General features: G+C 35.9%; 1 protein-coding gene across 3 annotated transcripts in view; it reads right to left on the bottom strand.

Annotated features, from left to right (window-relative positions):
• Nucleotides 1–20,458, bottom strand: part of SP3 (Sp3 transcription factor) — a 62,302-nt gene that overhangs the window by 29,543 nt on the left and 12,301 nt on the right. The gene's annotated exons all lie outside the window — the stretch shown is intronic.

Below are 20,458 nucleotides of genomic sequence, written 5' to 3' on the forward strand. Positions count from 1 at the left end.
GCTTGTACCAACTTTGATTTTAGTCAGGATAGGTTACATAAATGCTGCCCAATAGAAATATAATTCAAGTCACATATGCAATCGTAAAGTTTCTAGTAGCCACATTTAAAGGGTAAAAAGAAACAGTGAAATTAATATATTTCATTTAACCCAATATACCCAAAATAATTACATTTCAACCTGCAAGCAATGTAGAAATTATTGAGTTATTTTACATTTTGTTCATACCAAATCTTTAAAATCCAGTTTATATTTTTATACTTAATCACACCTCAATTCAGTCTAGCCACATTTCAAGTGCTTATTAACAGCATCATGGAGCGAGTGGCCACCATATTAGACCATGCAGGGCAAAATAAAATTGCAGTAGCTAACAGCCCCTGAAATCTCAGTGGCTTAAAACGAAGGCTTATTTTTTATTCATGTCCACCGTAGCCAAGAATGTTCTGTATGCTTTCCTCACTTACAGATCCAGCCTGGTAGAACAGTCAGTAGAGCATACATAGTTCACTGGCCAAAGCAAGCTACACAGCTGCATCCAACTTGGTTGTGCCCGGAAAGAAATCCGGAAATACAGGTAGATAGCTCTAATGATCATCACACCCAATTTTTAAAGTGCAATTAAAAACTTCCAAATTATGTCTTCAAAGAACTATATCTTTTAAATTTTCCTTTTTTCCCAATAGACACCTACTTCAAAAAGCAAATAAAGCAATGACGTAGTAAGCTACTACTAGATAGTTAGAACTCTAGGACAAATGCATTTTCTTTGCTATGAAACGTAACTTTTTCAATAAAGTTTCTGAAGAGTCAGTAAAAGCAATTGAAAAAGTGTGACTAGATCTCAAATACTATTCCTTTTACTTCATTTTGGCAAACAAGTACTTCAAATCCTCTTTAACTTTTCTTATCAAGCCTTTCCAAGGGACTACTGCCACTGAAACAAGGCTGAAGAAAAATTAAATGACAGAGGAAAAGCCACATTTATTCCTCAAAATGGACAAAAGAGAGGAAAATAACATTAATCAAAACTAAAGATACTTCTACTACTTTTTTCTAAAAGATTTCCTTATCTCCTTTAGAAGTTAACATTCCGCCATTTAACACTGTAACATAAAAACCAATTGCCTGGGCTTCGCTGGTGGCGCAGTGGTTGAGAGTCCACCTGCCGATGCAGGGGGACACGGGTTCATGCCCCGGTCCGGGAAGATCCCACATGCTGCGGAGTGGCTGGGCCCGTGAGCCACGGCCGCTGAGCCTGCGCGTACAGAGCGTGTGCTCCGCAACGGGAGAGGCCACAACAGTGAGAGGCCCGCGTACCGCCAAAAAAAAAAAACACCAATTGCCTATTTATTCATCCCAAATAAAGGTATTACTTTAAAGCCTAAAGTTCTACTTTTACAGGTCTAAGGCTGAAACCCCTTTCTTCTAAAAAATAAACTCTTACACTCTATTCCACCTTCACTTAAGCATCCAAAGAAAGAATTTTACCCTATTAGAGGACCCAAGATACTGGCTGGATTACATGAAGTTTTAGGTATTAAACGGTATCTCAGTGAGGTATAAGTGGTAGGCAATAAAAGAGCATCATGACTTTCCTGACGGCACAGTGGTTAAGAATCCACCTGCCAATGCAGCGGACACAGGTTCGAGCCCTGGGCCGGGAAGATCCCACATGCCATGGAGCAACTAAGCCCATGTGCCACAACTACTGAGCCTGCACTCTAGAGCCCACGGGCCACAACTACTGAAGCCCGTGCCTAGAGCCCATGCTCCGCAACAAGAGTAGCCCCTGCTCGCCACAACCAGAGAAAGCCTGCTCACAGCAACGAAGACCCAACGCAGCCAAAATTAATTAAAAAAAAGCATCACAAGGAGGGACTAATGTAAATAAAACAGCAAATTTTGCTTAGGGAATACATGTGTGCTGGTATATATGGGGATTGGTTTCATATAACCATTAATACCGCCCTATAAAATCCTTGTTTTGAAGCCGGGTATTCTACCTTAATTATGAATCAGGGTAAAATAAACTCTTAAATAAAGAATAAGTGATAATATCTCGAACTAATAAGCAATCAATGTAGACGACTTTCTGAGAGAAAATAATAAGACAAAGCCAAACCCCAAACAAACAAACAAAACCAAAACTATACTGAATCCAAACTAAACTTTCTGATGCCAGACATCGAAGAGAAATACCTGTTTTTCTGCTACCCAAAGAAATCTACTACCCACTAAAACTTTATAATCCTAAAAGAATATCTTAGAAATGGTACCAAATATACACATTTTCATGCATTTTTATTAATGCTAACAGAGTACCTAATTAATTTATAGTTCCCATCCCCAAAAATCTCCCCCAAATCTTTTTTATAACTTTCTCATTCAGTTTACCTACTTATAACTTTCTCATTCAGTTTACCTACTTATGACTTCATGTTATCACCTCTCTTCTACAGAATTCCAGTCCTCTGTCTTGAGCTCAGTCCTCTATCTCTACCACCAATAGTCATTGCAACCTAGCACCACAAATTCAATCCATTAAAACTGGTATCCCTTTACTTCCCCCAGATCAGTTTCCCTTCCGAACTCTGCCCATGGTATGATCTTTTTAAAATAATGGACTCATCTTTTTTGTTTGTTTGTGGTATGCGGGCCTCTCACTGTTGTGGCCTCTCCCGTTGCGGAGCACAGGCTCCGGACGCGCAGGCTCAGTGGCCATGGCTCACGGGCCCAGCCGCTCCGCGGCATGTGGGATCCTCCCGGACCGGGGCACGAACCCGTGTCCCCTGCATCAGCAGGCGGACTCTCAACCACTGCGCCACCAGGGAAGCCCTAAAGGACTCATCTTTTATTCCAGATAGCTTATCACTAAATCCTGTAGATTTATCTTTTGAAATGTCGAGCATTTTTACTTCCTTACTTTATCCCTGTATAATTGAAATAGCTTCCTATCATCTACAGTGCCAGTTTCTTCCCATTCCAATATATTCTTAAAGTACAAAGAGTTGACTTATTCATGTTATTCATTTGTTCAAAAACCTTCAAGGACCTACGTTAAAAATATTAAAATCCTCACCAATAGTACTTAGCGCTGTCTACTCTTACCCAAACATGTCCTAACAGTCTCTGGTCCCCAGACAACATCAAAGCCTTCTATTTATGCTGTTACTGCATTTCCCAAAGCGTTTCTCACAATTAACCCAATGAAATACTTATCTCCAGAGATGTATAGTCTAAAAAAGAAAAAGGATGCTGCTTCCTTTCCTTAAACAGTCAGGTTTATTTTCCACAGGATTTCTCAGACTTTAATAAGCTAATGAGAATTTTTCATAACCTATTTAATAATACCCATTAATATCTTACAAGCCATTTTTTGGGAAATGCTGGGCTATTAAACTGTCTTCTGGATAGACTGTCTCTATTCTCACTTATACGGCTTTTTGCCTTGTTAGAACATACCTTCCCCTCATCTTTCTACCTATACAAATCTATATTCCTCTACTGAAGTTCTCTCTTTTCCATAAAATCTTCCCTGACAGCTGGAACCCTCTTTGATCTAAGACTTCTCTGAACTTTAATTCTTCTAAATTTCCTCATATGCAGACAAGACTAAATCTAAATTCCTTTGGCTTCTCTTGTTTTTTTCCCCCCACAGATTTATAGATTGCTTTCTGAAACATAACTCTCAATGCCAAGAGTCTTTAAAAAGCTACACATTTAACACAATTACACAACTGGAAGCAGTATAAAATAAACAAGTACCAGGAATCTCACACAACTGAACCAAGTTAATCATTTCAGAAGCAAGCAGGTAAAATTTACATTATATGTTACCACACAAACCTATGTTTATCCTGTACCTATTACTGACATTTCATTCATTCACTCTCAAAAAATGCAGAGATCAAAAGATGAATAAGAAATAATTGCTGATTTCCAAAAGAAGACAAACATGTTAACTGTAATACAGAAACATGCTATTAAAAATAAAGGAGGCAGGAGTCAGGAAAGGCTATGGGATGAGGTAGTATCTGAGCTAAGCCTTGGAAGATGTCCACTCAAAGGTTACTCCTCTACTCCTCCCCGTTCCCAACTGTGGTTCAATGTTAGTGTACCATTTACCACATTACATCAGAATCTTCTACCTGACTGCCTAACCCAATGGTTCTCAAAGAAAAGGGGGGAAATTTGGCCCTCCAGTGGACATTTGGCAATGTCTAAAGCCCTTTTTTTATTGTCATGAATGAAGGATTAAGGGGTGCGACTGGCATCTAGTGAGGGATGCTGCTAAACATCCTACAATGGAAAGGACAGTCCCCACAACAAAGAATTATCAGGTCGAAAATATCAGTAACGTGGAGACTGAGAATACCCAGTCTAATCTTTAGATTATCAACAATTCTGGTGCAAGAAGTATCTTATTCACCTTTGTATGCCCAGCACTGGACACAGCAGGAACTCTATACACAGTGGTAAGTAAACCTCAATTTAAAGGCAATGGAATACAATTTTACATGTCAATTATACCTCAATACAAATGAAATAAAAAATAAAGCAATGGAAGAGCCAGTGAAGATTTTAAAGAAGGCAACAACATGACCTGTGTTCACTGATGTAAAGGATATACTGGAACAACTTCCAGTATCTTCCAAAATTAAAGATGTATATGATCTCTAGATATATATCTATTCTTCAGATACACATATTTTCCATAAGTGAAAAAAAATATGTGTATAAGGATATTCACTGCAGTATAATTTGAAGATAGAAAATAAATACCCACCAATAAGGATCTTACTAAATGACAAGATACTTGTTCAATAGAACACTGTTACTGTCACTGCTAAGAATGAGATAGCTCTCTACTTGTAATATTAAGAGATCCAACATAAAAATTTTTTATGCAGAAGAATGGTACAATTTCAGGGAATGGTAGAGAATACATAGGTATGGTAGTGTTTGTAAATGTATCCTTCCACCAGAGATATTCCATACAGTTAAAAAAAAAAACCAAAAAACTGGTAACAATGGCTATCTCTAGGGAGAGAAACTGGGGGGTTAAGATAAGGAGGGAAAGAGACTAACTCTTTAATGATTACCCTTTAATATATTTTCTGAATGCATGCCTTGTGCAGGTATTACTTATTATTCAAGAAAAAATTTTTCGAAAAAGAATTTTAAATGCACTATAAAGAGGAAAGGTTAGAGGCATGGAAAACAAATTATTGTAACAACAGCCTAGGAGAACAGTAAAAGCCAGACTAATAAAATGAGAATGGAAAGGAAGAACAGATCACAAAAACATGGCAGAGATAAAACCAAAAGGACTTGGAACTTTCTACCAGGAAACAGAAAAGAGTTAACCCTGCACCTGCATGCAAGCAACTAAAGGTAACTGGAGAAAAAACACAATTGTACTAATTATTCAACTGAGCACCCAGTAACACCTGCAACTGTCTCACCAATAATTTCACTTTGCAATTGTCTCAGATGACCATTTCATGCCTTTTTCCTTCTTAAATTTCTAAAACCTGTCCTCCTCACCCATCTCAGCTTCTTATAACAAAAGGAAATCAGAAGCAACCTGACAAGAATGACCTTATCTTCCTACCAACACATCTGTACCCGCAAAGCCCTATCCCATGCCCTTCCCATTAAAACATGATTATTCCCACTCTTCTCTGTGGCCAACCTCTATACCTGTGTCCTGTATTTCATCTTGCTTGCCTTCGTAATAACTTTCCTCCATTATACCTTCTTCCTGCATCATCAATTTCTTCCTTTTTTTTGAGACATTCCCAGGAAAACCCACCCTGACCTCAAGCTTACCTCCAACTACCATGTCTTATTTCAACATTCTTCTTCTTAACAGAAAAAAACCCTTAAATTATTTGTCTGTAATTACTGTTGCTACTCCCTCTTCCCTTCATCTCCTTTTAAATCACTCTATTCAGACTTTTCTCCCCAACACTCCACTGAAACCACAACAACTGGATTCCCATTCTTTACCATCTTATGTACCCTCCACAATATCTGAAAAGTTGAGAACTCTTCCTTTTAAGTGGTTCATTCACTTGGCTTCCAGGATGTTCCTCTCTGCTGGAAGCGCCTTCCATTTCCTTTACTGGTTGCTCCTCTACTTCTTGCCCTCTAAATGTTGAAAATGTCCTCAGATTCAGCCAAGGATTTCCCTCAATTTTGGTCATTTTAAGTTTCAGTTCCTGAATTTGTATTTGGTCCTTTTACAATCTGCCATGTCATTTTCATAACAATCCCCAATTCTCTGTTAAAAATTTTCAACCTTGGCTTTTTCCTTCCAGACCATAGTAAAACAATTGTTTAAATCCATATGTGGTATATAAAGTCCCAGTAAGTCTTACTTCTGTTGTCTGATGTTTCTGCTGGTTCTCACTCATGGCATGTCGTCTCCTCATACGCCCAACTACCTCTGATTCTGTGCTAGACACTGCATTTGAAAAATCAAGGAAAATAATCTGAGGCTCAAGATACTATTTTCCAATCTCTTCTTTATCTATATTCTTTCTGTATTAAGCTACTAATTTTCAAACCAGTTGTACTTCAAAATCTCTTGGGGGCTTTTAAAATACATCTTTCCTAGGCCTAATGCAGCAATTAAATTAGAATTGGGAGGATGCTCAACACAAATTGTTGGCATTTTTAAAAAGTTCCCTGTGAGAGAGAGCAGACAGCAGAAGCAAGAACTACAATTCTGCAGCCTGTGGAAGGAAAACCACATTCACAGAAACACAGACAAAATGAAAAGCCAGAGGACTATGTACCAGATGAAGGAACAACACATAAAACCCCAGAAAAGCTAAATGGAGATAAGCAACCTTCCAGAAAAAGAATTTAGAATGATAGTGAAGATGATCCAGGACCTCAGAAAAAGAATGGAGGCAAAGACTAAGAAGACATAAGAAATGTTTAACAAAGACCTAGAAGAATTAAAGAAAAAACACCTAGAAGAATTAAAGAACAAACAAACAGCAATGAACAATACAACAACTGAAATGAAAAATACACTAGAAGGAATCAATAGCAGAATAACTGAGGCAGAAGACCAGATAAGTGACCTGGAAGACAGAATGGTGGAATTCACCGCTGCAGAACAGAATAAAGGAAAAAGGATGAAAAGAAATAAAGACAGCATAAGAGACCTCTGGGACAACATTAAATCCAACAATATTTGCATTACAGGGGTCCCAGAAGGAGAAGAGAGAGATAAAGGACCAGAGAAAATATATGAAGAGATTATAGTCGAAAACTTCCCTAACATGGGAAAGGAAAAACCCACCCAAGTCCAGGAAGCACAGAGAGTCCCATGCAGGATAAACCCAAGAAGAAACAAGCCAAGACACATAGTAATCAAATCAATAAAAATTAAAGACAAAGAATAATATCGAAAGCAGCAAGGGAAAAATGACAAATAACATACAAGGGAACTCCCATAAGGTTAACAGCTGATTTCTCAACAAAAACTCTACAAGCCAGAAGGGAATGGCATGACATATTTGAAGTGATGAAAGGGAAGAACCTACAACCAAAATTACTCTACCCAGCAAGAATCTCATTCAGATTCAATGGAGAAATCAAAACTTTTACAGATAAGCAAAAGCTAAGAGAATTCAGCACCACCAAACCAGCTCTACAACAAATGCTAAAGGAACTTCTCTAACTGGGAAACACAAGAGAAGAAAAGGACCTACAAAAACAAACCCAAAACAATTAAGAAAATGATCACAGGAACATACATATCGATAATTACCTTAAACGTGAATGGATTAAATGCTCCAACCAAAAGACACAGGCTCACTGAATGAATACAAAAACAAGACCCATATATATGCTGTCTACAAGACACCCACTTCAGACCTAGGGACACATACAGACTGAAAGTGAGGGGATGGAAAAAGATATTCCATGCAAATGGAAATCAAAAGAAAGCTGGAGTAGCAATACTCATATATTAGATAAAACAGACTTTAAAATAAAGAATGTTACAAGAGACAAGGATGGACACTACATAATGATCAAGGGATCAATCCAAGAAAAAGATATAACAATTATATATGCACCCAACATAGGAGCACCTCAATACATAAGGCAACTGCTGGAAATCGACAGTAACACAATAATAGTGGGGGACTTTAACACCTCACTTACACCAATAGACAGATCATCCAAAATGAAAATAAATAAGGAAACACAAGCTTTAAATGACACAATAGACCAGATAGATCTAATTGATATTTATAGGACATTCCATCCAAAAACAGCAGATTACACTTCTCAAGTGCGCACAGAACGTTCTCCAGGATAGATCACATCTTGGGTCACAAATCAAGCCTCAGTAAATTTAAGAAAACTGAAGTCATATCAAGCACCTTTTCTGACCACAACTCTGTGAGATTAGAAATGAATTACAGGGGGAAAAAAAAAACGTAAAAACCACAAACACATGGAGGCTAAACAATATGTTACTAAATAACCAAGAGATCACTGAAGAAATCAAAGAGGAGATCAAAAAATACCCAGAGACAAATGACAATGAAAACACGACCATCCAAAACCTATAGGATGCAGCAAAAGCAGTTCTAAGAGGGAAGTTTATAGCTATACAAGCCTACCTCAAGAACAAGAAAAATCTCAAATATACAATCTAACCTTACACCTAAAGGAACTAGAGAAAGAAGAACAAACAAAACGCCAAAGTTAGCAAAAGGAAAGAAATCATAAAGATCAGAGCACAAATAAATGAATTCGAAACAAAGAAAATAACAAAGATCACTAAAACTAAAATCTGGTTCTTTGAGAAGGTAAACAAAATTGATAAACCATTAGCCAGATTCATCAAGAAAATGAGGGAGAGGACTCAAATCAATAAAATTAGAAGTGAAAAAGGAGGAGTTACAACAGACACAGCAGAAAGACAAAGCATCCTAAGAGACTACTACAAGCAACTCTATGCCAATAAAATGGACAACCTGGCAGAAATGGGCAGATTTGTAGAAAGGTATAACTTTCCAACAATGAACCAGGAAGAAATAGAAAATATAAACAGACCAATCACAAGTAATGAAATTGAAACAGTGATTAAAAATCTTCCAACAAACAAAAGTCCAGGCAGGACCAGATGGCTTCACAGGTGAATTCTATCAAACATTTAGAGAAGAGCTAACACCCATCCTTCTCAAACTCTTCCAAAAAATTGCAGAGGAAGGAACACTCCCAAACTCATTCTATGAGGCCACCATCAAATCACCCTGATACCAAAACCAGAGGAAGATACTACAAAGAAAGAAAATTTACAGACCAATATCACTGATGAATATAGATGCAAAAATCCTCAACAAAATACTAGCAAACAGAATCCAACAACACAGTAAAAGGATCATACACCATGATCAAGTGGGATTTATCTCAGGGATGCAAGGATTCTTCAATATACGCAAATCAATGTGATACACCATATTAACAAATTGAAGAATAAAAACCATATGATCATCTCAATAGATGCAGAAAAAGCTTTTGACAAAATTCAACACCCATTTATGATAAAAACTCTACAGAAAGTGGGCACAGAGGGAACCTACCTCGGGCTTCCCTGGTGGCGCAGTGGTTGAGAGTCCGCCTGCCGATGCAGGGGACAGGGGTTTGTGCCCCGGTCCGGGAAGATCCCACATGCCGCGGAGTGGCTGGGCCCGTGAGCCATGGCCGCTGAGCCTGCACGTCCGGAGCCTGTGCTCCGCAACGGGAGAGGCCACAACAGTGAGAGGCCCACATACCGCAAAAAAAAAAAAAAGAAAAGAAAAAGAAAGAGGGAACCTACCTCAACATAATAAAGGCCATATATGACAAACCCACAGCAAACATCATTCTCAATGGTGAAAAACTGAAAGCATTTCCTCTAAGATCAGGAACAAGACAAGGATGTCCACTCTCACCACTATTATTCAACACAGTTTTGGAAATCCTAGCCACGGCAATCGAAGAAGAAAAAGAAAAGGAATAGAAATTGGAAAAGAAGAAGGAAAACTGTCACCGTTTGCAGATGACATGATACCATACATAGAGAATCCTAAAGATACCACCAGAAAACTACTACAGCTAGTCAATGAATTTGGTAAAGTTGCAGGATACAAAATTAATTCACAGAAATCTCTTGCATTTATACACGAATGATGAAAAATCTGAAAGAGAAATTAAGGAAACACTCCCATCTACCATTGCAACAAAAAGAATAAAATACCTAGGAATAAACCTACCTAGGGAGACAAAAGACCTGTATGCAGAAAACTATAAGACACTGATGAAAGAAATTAAAGATTATACCAACAGAAGGAGAGATATACCATGTTCTTGGATTGGAAGAATCAATATTGTGAAAATGACTATACTACCCAAAGCAATCTACAGATTCAATGCAATCCCTATCAAATTACCAATGGCATTTTTTACGGAACTAGAACAGAAAATCTTAAAATCTGTATGGAGACACAAAAGACCCCGAATAGCCAAAGCAGTCCTGAGGGAAAAAAACGGAGCTGGAGGAATCAGACTCCCTGACTTCAGACTGTACTACAAAGCTATAGTAATCAAGACAATACGATACTTGCACAAAAACAGAAACACAGATCAATGGAACAAGATAGAAAGCCCAGAGATAAACCCACGCACCTATGGTCAACTCATCTATGACAAAGGAGGCAAGGATATACAATGGAGAAAAGACAATCTCTTCAATAAGCGGTGCTGGGAAAACTGGACAGCTACATGTAAAAGAATGAAATTAGAACACTCCCTAACACCATACACAAAAATAAACTCAAAATGGATTCGAGACCTAAATGTAAGACTGGACACTATAAAACTCTTAGAGGAAAACATAGGAAGAACACTCTTTGACATAAATCACAGCAAGATCTTTTTTGATCCACCTCCTAGAGTAATGGAAATAAAAACAAAAATAAACAACGGGGACCTAATGAAACTTCAAAGCCTTTGCACAGCAAAGGAAACCATAAACAAGACGAAAAGACAGCCCTCAAAATGGGAGAAAATATTTGCAAACGCATCAATGGACAAAGGATTAATCTCCAAAATATATAAACAGCTCATGCAGCTCAATATTAAAAAAAAAAACAACCCAATCCAAAAATGGGCAGAACACCTAAATAGACATTTCTCCAAAGAAGACATACGGATAGCCAAGAAGCACATGAAAAGCTACTCAACATCACTAATTATTAGAGAAATGCAAATCAAAACTACAATGAGGTATCACCTCACACCAGTTAGAATGGGCATCATCAGAAAATCTACAAACAACAAATGCTGGAGACAGTGTGGAGAAAAGGGAACCCTCTTGCACTGTTGGTGGGAATGTAAATTGATACAGCCACTATGGAGAACAGTACGGAGGTTCCTTAAAAAATTAAAAATAGAATTACCATATGATCCAGCAATCCCACTACTGGGCATATACCCAGAGAAAACCATAATTCAAAAAGAGACATGCACCCCCAATGTTCATTGCAGCACTATTTACAACAGCCAGGTCATGGAAGCAACCTAAATGCCCATCGACAGACGAATGGATAAAGAAGATGTGGGGGCTTCCCTGGTGGCACAGTGGTTGAGAGTCCACCTGCCGATGCAGGGGACACGGGTTCGTGCCCCGGTCCGGGAAGATCCCACATGCCGCAGAGCGGCTGGGCCCGTGAGCCATGGCCGCTGAGCCTGCGCGTCCGGAGCCTGTGCTCCGCAACGGGAGAAGCCACGACAGTGAGAGGCCCGCGTACCGCAAAAAAAAAAAAAAAAAAAAAAAAAGTCTAGTAAGAACTTACATGTACTAAAACTCACCACTAAACAAACTTAATGGCAAACAAATGGAGAAAATATCTGTGGTGTGTGACAAAAGACTGATGTCCTTAACATAAAGATGTCTTTTAAAAATGTCTTACAAATCAGTAGTGAGGGAAAAACAAGCAAAAAACATGAAAGGATAATGACCAAACACAAATAGACAATAAACATGCAAAAATGTTCAAGTTCCCCAATAATAAATGAATGTATTAGAGTCTATTTTTACCACCCCAAAACTGCCATTTGATAAAATGACATCCCAGTACAAAAAACCCCATCCTCGCAAACAATGGGGGTGAAAGAGCGTTTCTGCAGTATATATAAAAGCCTTAAATTCTTCTGCATAAGGAAATGATCAGAAGTGTGAGCAAAGATTTCTATGTAACGGGAAAAAAATGAAAAATAACCTAAACACCTAACAAGAGAGGATTCGTTAAATCATGAAATATCCTCACCAAAATACTTAGTAATGAAACTAAATAATCATGTTGTGGAAAACTAATGATCTGGGAAATGCACACAATATATTATTTGGAAAAAAAAGATAAAGTTGTGTATATGACCTCAATTTTAAAGTGACCCCAAAGTGTAAAGACACAGTATGCAATATGCACCAAAAAAAGACCAGAAGATTATACAGGCAATTTACCAACTTTATTGGTTGTAGGATTACTAATTTTTTTTCTTCTCAGGACTGTCCTGAATTTCTACATGATATTAGTCTTTTTCTTTGCTATACTTCTTCTCCTTTCCTATTTTCTGTTGGATTGATGATTTTCTACCTCCTGCCCCAGTTTAGAAGTTAAAAATTGCACTTTTGCAATAGACAGAACACAGAGGGTCTCCAGGGTAGTAAAAATACTCTTACTATACCATAATGATGGATATGTTATTATACACTTGTCCAAACTCAAATAATGTACAACACCAAGAGTGAACCATTATGTAAACTATGGACTTTGTGTAATTATGATGTATTAACGTAGGTTCATCAGTTTTAACAAATGTATCACTATGGTGAGAGACGTCATGATGGGGGATGCTATGCATGTGTAGGGGCAGAAGGTAGATGGAAAATCTCTGTACCTCCTCTTCAATGTTGCTGTGAACCTAAAACTGCTCTAAAAAAACAGTCTTAATTTAAAAATATATATATATATAAAATCACACTTTTGTTCTCTTAATTACTTATATCCAAATTATAAATTGATGTAAAATGGCTAAAACTATTTTCTATAAAGCTGATCCTCCTAAAAATGACAAGAACCTCTACCCAGGAACCAATCCCCACAAGTCCCACACCGCTATTTCTTTTTTAGGCTTAGTATTCCATTTCTTAACAATATAAATATTAATTTCCAAGAATAATGAATACCATGTATTAAAATACAACTGATAAAAAATGAGTTCACCATGATACACCAAAGGAAAAAAAAAAGAGAGAGAGAGAACCTCTGATGGCAGCTAAGACACCAACTCATTCTGAAAACAGATAAATAAAAGGAATGGATTTAATAGCTTATCCTGCCTTTCTTGTACAAACTGTGCTTCGGGGGTAACCAAATAGCTAACAAGGGAAGGATCTTTTCAGAAAAAAATCACAGCTTAACACAAAAGGACTGAGAAAATCAGAAAAATCACCATTTTGCAAATCTTAATGAAATAATGAATCCAAGTTACAACAATGAAAAGCTGCTAAAACTATTATTTGAAAAGCTGAGACTTGGAGGCACATGAACCAATAAAAGACACAGTGCTTGTTTGAATCCTAACTTGATCAATTCTAAAAAGGTATTTTTAATCATTTGGGGAAAACTAAACATTACAAGGCTATTAAATAATACTAAAGGATAACTATAAATTTAGGGTATTGTAAATAATGGTACTTTGGTTATGTTTCTTAAAATCCTTAACATTAGCGCAGCAGTTTTCAAACTTCTCGATATCAGAATCACTTTAAGTTTTAAAAATTACTGAGGACTTCAAAGAGTTTTTGTTTATGTGAGTAACACCTATTTGCCAGAGAACAAGGGTAAAGGAGAATGGCTGACTATGAAGTTGCATATGGGAATGGAGAGAGGTGGTAAAATGATACTATATCTTAATTATGGTGGTGATTATACAACTGTGTTCAGTTACTGAAAGTGCAGAATGGTGCACTAAAATTTTAGAAGGAATTTTACTGTATGTAAATTATGTTGTTAAAAAAAATAGAAAAAAATCCATTTTTAAAAAATTTGAATGAAGATTTCAGTTGTCCTCTGCTTATATATCAATATTTTCCATATTAAGAATCAAAACTGGGAACATTTTAAAGGTTGATTTATTAATTTCAAAGTAACAAACTCATAAATGTTAACATAAGTAACATCCTCTTATGAAAAATATATATTTTTAAAAATTAGAATAGTTTGACATTTTTGCAAATATCTTTAATATCTGGCTTCTTAGAAAATAGCTAGATCATACTAAGTTAAATAAGTCAGACACAGACAAATATATGCGATCACTGATACAAATTAACATTTACAAAACAGAAATGTAATCACAGACATAGAAAACAAACTTATGGTTACAAAATAGGAAAGGAGAGGGAAGGAATAAATTAGGAGTTTGGAATTAACAGATACACACTACTCTATATAAAACAGATAACAAGGACCTACTGTATAGCACAGGGAACTATATTCAATATCTTATAATAACCTATAATGGAAAAAATCTGCAAAAGAATAGATATATACATATATATAACTTTACTGCTTTGCTGTACACCTGAAACTAACACAACATCGTAAATCAACAATACTTCAATTTAAAAAAAAAAAAAAAAAAGCTAGATCTTTATATCTGCTTCTGTGTTCAATCTGCTGTGTTATCATATATCATATAGCCTCTGAAAAACTCTACTGTACACCACTTGTGAGGCAAAAATGAAATAAGCAAATAGCATCTTGGTATTATTATGAAAATAACTTGGACCTCACAGACACCTATGAAAAGGGTCTGGGACTCCTAGACCACACCGTGCAAATCACTCCATTAGTATTACTGGGTAAAGTTATACACTCTCTGGAATTTACTTTAAAATACTCCAGCAAGAGTAAAATTTCAAACAGTGGGAAAAGAAGAAAGGCAGAATGTTGATAACTGTTGAAGCTGCGAGGTGGTTACCTTAAGGTTCATCATACATTTATCTGCTTTGGTGTATCTCTGAAATTTTCTGTAACTTAAAGTTACTAGTGTTTTACGGTCAGTTAAATTATTAATTTTTTACCCACTGTAATCACTACTATGTCCTCATTTCCTCTGGATCCATTTTTCTACTTAACACTTCAGTAGTTAGTTTCATAAGGGTCTTTGAATAATAAACTTTCAGTCCTTGATTATTTTAAATATCTTCATTATATTCTAACTCTTAAGTAGGATTTTTAATTGCATACAGAATTCTTGCCTGCTGGTTACTTTCTCTCAGTGCTATAAAGATACTACTACATGATCTTCTGGTATGTGTGTGGCTGTTGAGAAGTTTGTAGGTCTGTAATTTGTTAGCAATATGACTTTTCTGTTAAAATTTAAGATTATCTTTCTCCAAAATTTTAGTTTAAGACAGGGGTGGACTTATTTTTGTTTATCTTTCTTAATACTTGAAGCAAAATTTTCATCTGTAAACTACGTATCTCCAACACCAGAAAACTCTCAGCCATTATCTCATCCAACACTGCTTCTCTTGCCATTCACTCTATTCTCTTTTTCTGAAAATCTTATGTTGGTGACTCTCAATCTTTCAAGTCTCTACCTGTTCATTATCTCTAAACTATATTCTGGGTAAATTTCTAAGTATATTACTATTCACTCATTTTTTTCTATGTCCAGCCTAAAGATTCTCCTGTTTGTCCCGCCAAATTTTTCTATTTCATCTAAACAATGCTATCAAGACATACCACTACTAGTAAAAAAGAAAAAGCACTGTAAATTAAACACTGACATGCCATGGTCGGTAAGATATACTCATATCTCAGAAGAAATGTTAAAACGTTAAACAATTCGTGTCTTTGAATCAATGAAATATGCTTCTCCTTTCTAGGATTTCTGGTTGTTTCTTTTACACATCTACCTTTTTTGTTTCACAACTTCTTTTCTAAAGATGCTACAGCTTCCTTTATCTCATTGACAGGTATAAACATACTGATTTTAAAGTCTTTCACAGATTTTTAAATTATCTTTCTTTAATTGGACATGAATTCATCTCTTGATTGTTGATTTTACTGGCTATCTTTCATAGATTTTCCCTTCATCATGTATTTTGCAATTTTGGTTTTCAGGCTTATACTGAGTATAATTTTTCTCTCTGCATTATACCTCCATGCCTGGCATTTTTCCAAGTGTTTCCACCAAGTCTGTCTGGCCCTAATGTAGACCTAGGTCTTTTATTGGCTTCAGAGCTAATACTGGAGATGTCATAAATCTAGACACCAAGTTAATCGCTCAATGGTTCAGACTGGTTCAGAATCTGATCACAAGATTGTTGATGTCCTCCTATTTCCCCATGTCCTCTTCTCATTTCTGTAAGTGTACAGCCTCATTTAAGCTGTACCTTAGAGTAACAGACAGCAACAAACTTTTTTTTTTTTAAGCTCACCTCTACAAAAAGGAATCCTACGCCAGGCCCTGGTTTTAGGCAGTGAATTTGACTCTTAGCTCTTTCTCATGTGGGGTCTTTTTAACTATATTAATAGATAATTAAATAGAATATAATTCCTGACCTAAATACTTAACAGGTATGGTCACCCTACCAAAAAAAGTAACTAAAAATTAAGCAGGATAAAAAAAAAACTGTACAACCAGTATAGTTATGACAATATTTTAAAATGTGCATGACACCAAGCTTTACATATACCCAATCTTAGAGGATAAGCCAAAATCGGGTAGAGAACTAAAATTTGAGAAACTGGCTAAGTCTTGGCTTGAATTTGGGAGAAATTTTCTCACCCGAAAAGATGTCAGAAAGATCGCCTAGCTTCAAATACACAGCAAATGGTAGAGTAAAAATTAAATTTCAAAAACAGCATGCATTTCTCAGTGGGCAAGGAAAAGAAATAAAGGGAGTGAGTGGGGTTGCAGCTTGGGGCCCAATGAGCTCTATGTTCCAAGGAAGATGGGGGTTTGGTTTCTAAGGGATAAGAGGCACTAAACATACCCCTCATGAGGAGAGACCCTGAATCAGATTCACTTCTTAAAACAGGTTGGAATAGAGGTCATTTTTGTGAAAGAGGATCTTAGAAAAAAGGTCAAAGAAATTGCAGAGTCCTAGTAAAAAAAACGGTGTGGTCTCATTTATTTGGGAAATGTGTTACGTTGTTTCCATACTCACCAAAATGCAAACCAATGGTGTCAAAATTTTAAGCAGTTCATCTGTGCATACTATGCTCTAACATCGATAAAGTTTTTTTTTACTGATTTTTCATGTAAGAAAACACATCCTAAAATAATTTCTTCCTTCTTGCCAATTAAAAAGACAGTACACCAAGGGGTAGTTTTCCTATTACCAAATTATCCCCAAATTACAACTTCCTGGTTTTTATTTCTAAATATGCTGTTATGTACTATGCAGCATTTTTACTCTGATTCTCTTTAACTTTTATTTTCTCAAGTTCTTTCCCCATTCCTTTAAAATTTGGAAAAAAATTCAAATTTAATGGCCTTCTGGAGTGCTTATTTTACCCTCCCTTGCCAACATACAATAAACTAAATTATCATCCTAAAAATTCGATTTTGTATTTAATTCAAACACTGTTGCTATTTTGATAGTATTTTGGAAATAAATTATTGTACTGAGCACTTAGTGCTTTATATCAATCTAATTTCATGACCAACATAAATCCACAAAATTACAAATAAATTCTCTAGAGGTGTTTTTCTAACATGTATAGATCTCCATAACTTTAACTTTGTGGAAGCTTTAAAAACTGGTTTCTAAAAACTATCTCCTATGTCCTCAGAAGTCTGTCATCTACCAGTATTCTCAAACTTTTTGGTCTCAGGACTCCTTCTAAACTCTTAAATATTACTGAGGTCCCCAAAAAGCTTTTGTTAATGTAGGGTATTTATTTTGATATTTACTGTATTAGGAATTAGAAGAGAAATTTTTAATGTTTTGATTCATTTGAAAACAATAAATCCATTAAATGTTAACACAAATTAAGATTTTATGAAAAACAACTATTTTCCAAAAACATACATAAAAGTTTAATGAGGAGAGAGGTCATGTTTCACATTTTTTGCAAATCTCTTTAATATCTAGGTTAAAAGAAGACAACTGGAGTTTCATATTTGCTTTTGCAGTGTGTTGCAATACGTGGTTTGGGCTGAAGCATATGAAGAATATCTAGTTTCACAAAGATATGTGGCTGGAAAAAGAAGTAATCTGATAGTCTTTCAGCCAATTGTGGTTATTCTTCTTGGATACTATACCAAATCTGACAAGTGCTAAATTTCTTAAAGGTCAGTTGTAATGTAGAATCTGAAACTATATTGGTAAACTTTCCACATGCTTGTTGTTGGCCTATCTTGAACTCTGAACAGATGGATCTTTTACCCATGCAGGATTTTGTAACATGAGCTGATCATCTGAAAACTACTGGTTCACTCAGTTATCATAAAGATCTTCCAAATGATGGCATATTTCATTATAATACAGTATCCCCCAAAATGCTATTTATTAATATTAATATCACTGTCCATTTCATCATAAAAGTATGTAATTATTAACAAGTTACCAAGTTCATAGTAGTAGATTCAAGTTTTCCAAAATTCTGATTTTCACTGGAAAGCCCAAATTTTATCATTGGTAGCAAACAGTCAAGTTTTTTTCCTTTTAAGGACAGGCTCACTTAATTCATTATACTTTTTAGAAAATATCTGTCACTTAAGTACATGAGTCTCTCAATAACCATAGTTTGTCAGTCTTTCAAGTAAAATGTGTTTCCAAAAAATAGCACCTAGTTCAGCTTGCAACTCATACAATTGCTCAATTGAAAACAATATATATATTTTCAAAGATAATCATCTTATTTTGGTATGCAGAAGTGCTTTATTAAAGTATACTTCCCATTTTGTCATAAAGAATATTACAAAGACATGCAGCAGGAACTACAAATCAGAAACACAATGAGATACCACTTCACACCCATTCTTAGTATATCTAAAATCAAAAAGGAGGACAATGATAAATGTTGGTGGGGATATAGAAAAACCGGAACCCTTTTGCTGGTGAGAATGTAAAATGGTACAGTCACTTTGGAAAAACAGTTTGGCAGTTCCTCAAAATGTTAAACATACAACCCAGCAATTCCACTGCTAAGTATATACCCAAAAGAAACAAAAACATGTCCACACCAAAAAACTGTACACGAACGTTCATAGCAGCATTATTCTTAATAGCTAAAAAATGGAAATGTTGTTCATCAATGGATAAAGGAATAAAATGTGGTATATCCATACAATGGAATATTATTCAACCACAAAAAAGAACAAAGTACGTTTAAAGGCTACAAGACAGATGAACCCTAAAAATATTATGGTAAATTAAAAGTCAGACACAGTGAGCCACATACTGTATGATTCCACTGATAAGATATAATAGGCAAATCTAAAGAGACAGAAAGTAGATTAGTGGTTGCTGGGGGGCTCAGGGGACGGGGCAGGGAATGTGGAGTGACTGCTAATGGGTACGGGGTTTGGGGGAGGTGCTGAAAATGTTCTAAAAATAGAGAGTGGTGATGGGTGCATCAGTCTGTGCCTATATTAAAAACCACTAAACTATATACTTTAAAGGGCGAGTTTTATAGTATGTGAATTATATTTCAATAAAGCTATTATTTTAAAAAGGACATGCAGCATTCAAGGGTCAAGGTTTAGTAAAAATAACTCTTTTGACTTGTTCATCAAGGTCATTGCTCAGTGAAGCTAGCTAGCATTTTTCTTTAACTGCAAGTGGATGGTCATAAAGAATACAACTACTAGTACAGTTTAGCATCACAGCTTTGATTTGCGCTAAAACACAGCAGTTTTAGCCACCATCAGTGAAAATGTCTATACAAGAAAAAAGGCAAATAAACTGTACTATTTTTATGAAAAGTAGTTTGATATCAAGGACCTCTGACAGGGTCTCAGGGATCCTCAGAGATCCACAGACCACACTTTGAGAATGCTGCTCTAAACCATAGCTTCAGAAGGCTCAAATGCAATTAAAGGCTTTCTAAGCACAGACAATTCCTATTTTCTAAGTATATATCACAAATTCCTCAAAAGAAAAAATACTATTACTTCAAAAAATTAAATCCAAGTGTCCCAATTTAAGAGTTTAGAATCACTGACTCAGTGGAAGGTTATAACAGCACAATCTCCACAAAAACCCAAATAATGACGTAAAAGAGTAAAAGTAAGAATTTAGTGTACAACAAAGGATTCAATAAAACACTATCTAAATAAATAACAGCACTAAGGTAATGAGGATACTATCTTTTAAAAGAGATTTATATTTTTATTATTAAATAATTATGTA

The sequence above is a fragment of the Orcinus orca genome, chromosome 7 (assembly GCF_937001465.1).
Source record: "Orcinus orca chromosome 7, mOrcOrc1.1, whole genome shotgun sequence".
In the NCBI taxonomy this organism is placed as follows: domain Eukaryota; kingdom Metazoa; phylum Chordata; class Mammalia; order Artiodactyla; family Delphinidae; genus Orcinus; species Orcinus orca.